Below are 5,778 nucleotides of genomic sequence, written 5' to 3'. Positions count from 1 at the left end.
CTTGGAACTGAGCCGCTCTCGGGGGGAGGGAACCTCAGATAGAGGGGAGGAAATGGGACCACCTCTCTCTGGGGAGGCCCCTAAGAGGCATTGAAAAAGTCTGTGGACACTTAACTAAAATGGGTCCCCCTTCCTCACCCCTCCCACCCTGAGTTTTTCTTAGAATCTTTGTAAGAAAAAAAAAAAAAAGACAGAAAAAAACTCCCCTTCAACTAATCCCTAACCTTTGGATCCCCCAAATTCCACCAGCCGGGGAGAACCCCACTTGCCTCCTTCGGGCAAATCTGTAGAAATTGGGGAGGGGGGAAGACAAGTTCGGCCCCTCTTCTCCTGGCCCCAGGGACGGTGCCACCTGGATTCCAGAGAAGGACCTCAAAGCACTTATGAGAAGAAGGGGTTCGATGTGCCAAATTCACCTCCTTCATCCCCCGTCTCAGGGGGCTCTGAGCCAACCTGCCCCAGCCACCTTCTGCCCTGTCCCAACCATCTCTCCATGGGCAAGGAGTCTTCACTGCAATAATTATTAGGGGATCAGAAGGTGAAGATCGTGCCATCTTTATCTGCCCTAATGCCTGCCCTGGACTTGTAGGTGGAGATTATTATGGGTACCCCAAGCAGAGTTCAGTAAGAGTTGACTTATAGACGGTTGGGGACCTATACTTGGAAGAATACGGTAGCACTTTTCTCTGAGTGGTATTTCTTCTCCCCCTTCTTAACCCCCAAGTCCCTCGATATCCCCTTTCTGTTTCTCTTGCCTATTCCTCCATCCCACGCCCTCCTTATTTTGTTTCTGATTGGTGGCCTACTGTTCGGAAAGTGAGAGGATCCCCCTGCATTGATTATTGCTGTTGCAAGACGAGGATGTGAGGTCGTGATGCGCTGAGCGGTGGAAGAAGTATTAACTAAGAGTGGCGACGAGGGTGGCAATTTGGGCGTCCAGGCTGCTGACTGGGTGCACACCTCTCGCGACAGCCAGGCAGGCCTTCGCGCTGTTTGCCACGCACCTGCCCCCGCCGACTTGGAACTCCGAGGCCGGCTGTCGCGAAAGCCTGAACCGGATGTCACGACGGGGAGAACGGGATCGCGATGCCCAAGGTGGGGCCCTGAGGGCCGGGGACACAAGTTTACGGCTCTCGTGGAGTCGCGACACCCAGCCCTGCTATCCGATCCCTCGCCACTGCAGTCAGCTGTCTGGACGCCGTGGTGGAGGGGCTTGTCTCCGTGGCGCCGCTGCAGGTGTGTGTAAGGTCCGTCTCAGTGCCCTCTGCCAGTCGCGTTGGGGATTGGTGGGTGGCAGGGAGGGAGATGGGGAACGTCTGGGGGGGGTGGGGGGGGCTGCTAGTTTTTAACCCCTTCTCAGCCAGTCCAGGACACTCTTGTCTCCCAGAGATAATTGGGGGGGACCGCCTAATCCCCCTCCCCCACACCTTTCCTCCTCCCTACCCGCCCCCCCAAAACCACCAACCTCTCATCTTCTAAGTGACTCCATCACCACCGGCCACCGGGACCTGCGGCCTCATTGCTCCAGCCCGCCCCACTCGACCGTCAGACTCGCTCATCGAACTCTTTTTGATTAACCCTTTCTGTGTTCATCCCACGGAAAACTGTGTGTCCGGCGAGGGGGAGGGGGGAGGCGAGGGGCAGTAGCTACCTTTCCTCCATCTCCTCCCACCGCCCATGCCTCCCCACCCGCACCCCATCCCATGCCCTACCCTATCCCTCACCTCTAGGGTCCTCCCCGCGCTGGGGAGAGTGACCTTTATAAATATCTCAGCTGTTTGGCTTTGTCCCTTTCAAAGGCGGGGCCAGGGGCGTGGCCTCCTGCCAGTGGAGGGCTCACTCTGGCCCCACTCCTTTCTGTGCCCCCCCCCACTCCCCACCCCTTCATTGTAAATAGTCACTTTTGTACTGGGTTTGAGCCAGGGGACGTGGGGAGTCATTTTTTTTTCTTTGTGTTGGCATCTCAGGCCACTGGAGGCATGGCCCACATCCCGGTTACATTTGGGAGAATCCCAAGGTGTGTCCTCTCCCCTGCCCCCAGTGCTAAGGATTTCAAGATATCAGTATTACTCCTAGAGGGACGCGATCCCCTTGGAGGGAGGTGGGAGAGAGGCATGGAAAGGTGTAGTCTGACAGGAATGGCTCAGTTGTCCCCATCTATGAAATGGGTTCACCCTCCGGGTTCCCTGAGGAGCCTCGATGAGATCATGGTGGAGTTAGAATCTCTCTTCCCCCTTTCTCTGTTTGGGACAGACAGGGTAGGAGAGTGGGGATGAGGGGGTGACTATCTTTGGACAACTGACCCCTAAATCCTTATTGGGACCTTAAGCTTGCCTCTCCCCAGGCTTGTTCTCTCTCTTGGAAATGGGAAGCTTGGAGGACCCGTAAGGTCCCTTGGGTGTCCCCAGTCCTTAGATTAACGCCCCAAGCCCAGAGCTGGCCCGCTGCCTGCTGTCCCACCCCTACACTCCATTTCTTGGGCCCAGACCATCCGCCATGTGGCCATGCCTCCCGTGCCTCCATTCAACCCCCTCTAACTGATTCCTTCCATCCTCTGCGACCAGAGACGCCGCCCACCCCCACCCCACCCCCCACCCCACCCCCTCCAGAAGCTCCTGGCTGGGGCCCGCTGCCCTCTCCTCTCCCCCCCACATTGCCATGCCTGGGCCACGCCCACCCCCACCCACCCACCCCCAGTGTCCGTCGTGTGACCTAGTGCACCATGTATTAGCTTCCATGGCCCCCACCCCGGCCCCCACCACACCCCTCCCCCCCTCCCTCGGCGACTTCACCTTTTTTTGCCGCGATAAACGCCATCTCAGCATCTGTGTCTAATGTTGTCTTTTTTGCTTGACATCACACACTCCTTCTTAACCCATCCCCTTCCCTCTCCCTCCTCTCCGCACCTCCACCCTCATCCTAAATTCTTTCCCCCCTTTCCCTCTGGGCTCTTGGGGATCTAGGGGAGGGGGTGGGGGGACCCCTGAGGATGGGCCCAGGAGGGGGAAGGAGGGGAGGGGTGGATTATTCTCTCTGGACTGGGTGAGCGCCCAGGGCAAGTGTGTCCGAGGGAAGCAAGTGTCCGGGTTCAGCTTCGGGGGCGTCAGTGGCCAATCAGGAGGGTCGATGCCACCATCGCCACCACATATACTCGGCACCACAGTCCCACAAACGCGTCCCTGGACCCACACCCACACTCACAGCATTGCAAACGCACAACCCCAAGTCGGGTCAGGATAGCCTAGGGTTACGGTTTTGGAGTCGGGTGAGATCCAGAGCGCTGCTCTGGAACCCTGGGATTTTGCCCCTCAGAGCCTCCATCTCCCTGTGTATAAAAAGGAGATGTTTTTAACATTATTTCTATGGTCGATGCTAGGATTCAATACACCATCCGCTTCAGAAAAATTAGTGAGCGCGTATAGTGTGTAAGGCACCTTTCTGGGTGCTGGAGATAAAGCCGTTAACAAAACAGACCCCCAAATCTCTGCCATCATGAAGCATATATTCTACTGGAATCTGGAAATTCTCCTTTGGGACTAAAAACAATTCAGAGGTTGCAAACCATCGGCCGGCAGGCCTATCTGGGGCACACATAATCTCGTTTGGCCTAAACAGCGTTTTGTGTGAATTTGGTGCCAGCATTTAAACCTCGGGAGACTTCTGGAAATGTGGGTTGCAAGACCCTCTTGAGAAATCAGATGTGGCATCTCTGAGTGGTCCTAACTGGCTGGAGGGGGCCAGGCACTTCTCATCAGCCAAGGCAGGCAGCCTCTGTGCCCCCTGACCCTGCAATACTCTTGTGTTACATGCCCAGCCCCCGGACACATTTAAGTTTGCAACCCCTGTGGTCAGTGTTTAATACTAATACCCTTACATCTTGGAGATGTCAGGGACGGCTGGGCAGGTGATGCTGTGCCAAGCAGGAGGCAGAATGACGGGTGAGTTGGAGAGACAGGTTTAGGGTGAGGCCAGACGTGTTAGTTCTGGTGTGACCAGGGCACCTCGTTTCCTCTCTCTGGGTCTCAGTCTCCCCATATGAAAAAGACCCTACAAAGCTGTACTTACCTTCTGGAATATTCCAGAAGGATTCCACAAGCGCCTCACCCCATCAGTGCCTGACTCAGAAGAGATGCTCAGCACGTCGTGGTCACTGTAGAGACCCCCTGACTGAAAATTAACAATAAAATGACTCTGGGGAGGGACAGAAACCGAGAGAGGGGGGAGGGGAGGAAGGAAACAGACCACGGACAAAGTGAGAAAGAGACAGTGATGGGAATGAAGAGAGTAGCAGACATGGAGAAGGGTCCTCAACTGCTTGGGGTGTGTTTTTTCATTCATTCACTCATTCATTCATTCATTTGTTCGTTCAAAAGACATTTATTGAGCACCTCCTATGTTCTCAGGCCTAGGGACATGGCAACAGCCACGACAAGTCACTGTTCCCATGTTGCCAGCCCGAAAGCCATATCCCCAACTCTTAGCACGTAGTAGATGCTCAAAAGTCTACCATTCCTCGCACCACAGGCATCTCTGGTCCTGGCCTGCGGGCCCTCAAGTTTTGCCTGCGGTTCAGAAATATTGCCAAGCCAGGCCATTTTCTGACAAAGTTAGAGGAGTTTTCCACCAGGAAGCTGGGAACTTAGAAGGGATTTGGGGGAGAGGGTGGAGTTTGGTCTCTATTCTGCTGTGTGACTTTGGGAAACTCTCTGACCTCTCTGACCCAGGAGGTGGAAAGGAAAGGAGATGAGGCCGGGATGCAGGTGAGTAATGGGGGATTCCTAACTCCCTCAAAGCCTCCAAACTTTCTCTTCTGGTGGGGCCAGGGGTGGGTTTCAGGGGTGGGGGGACCTCGATGAGAAGAGAGATGAAGAAAGAAGAAGGAGGAGTTGCCTGGAGGAGGGAGATGGCCCTAGAGACGGGGCTGGGATGGGAGGATGGAGGGAAGAGGGGGCCTAGGTGGGGGCGTGGGGAACTCAGGAGTGGCTCTGAGAGGCCATCGCACATCAGACCAAGGTTATCTGGAGAGAACAGAGAAGGTAGAGGTGGACTGGGACAGAGAGAAAAACAAGCACAAAGAGGAGACAAAAGAGGCAGAAACAAGACAGAGATGGCGATTGGGTGGCCAGGTGTAGCAAATAAAAATTCAGTATGGCCAGTGAGATTTGAATTTCAGATTAAAAAAAAAAGAATTTTCTGAAGTGTAAATACATCCCATGCACTATTGGAGCCATACTTACGCTAAATATTAGCTGTCACTTCTCTAAAATCCAAATGTAATAGGGCATTCTGGATTTTATCTGCCAACCCTAGAAGAAAGAGAACAAAGAGATCCGAGGGGCAAGAGCGAAGCCAGGACAACTAGTCAGAGAAGCCAGGTCACCCAAGTTACTACCTGGAATCCTAAATCTGGCCTGCCAAGCTCACTGCCCCTGTCCCTCCCCTGGCTCCCCCTCTCTCTGCCCCTGGGTCCGCCTCTTTCTTCCTCAGTCTCTCCAGCTCTCTGCCCCTCAGTCCCCTCTTCTTGTCCATTCAGTCTCGCTCTCTTGAAGACCCTCTCTCTGTTCCCTTCACTCCTCTTAGTCGCGCGGTCTTCCTCTACCCTCAGGAATTGGCCTCAGTCCTCAAAGGTGGTTGGGCCACCACTGTCACTCCTGCCCAAGTCAAGTGGGCTGGTCTTTCCGGGCAAGGCCTGAGAGGCGAGTGGCCGGCAAGTGAAGAGTCCATTCAGGGACACTATGCTTTCCTCAGGCAGGCCTGTTGAAGCTTGGGGCTGGGAAT

This window comes from Ursus americanus, chromosome 21 (genome assembly GCF_024610735.1).
Source record: "Ursus americanus isolate L20-20 chromosome 21, mUrsAme1.1.p, whole genome shotgun sequence".
Taxonomy (NCBI): domain Eukaryota; kingdom Metazoa; phylum Chordata; class Mammalia; order Carnivora; family Ursidae; genus Ursus; species Ursus americanus.
This window is presented reverse-complemented; position numbering follows the sequence as displayed.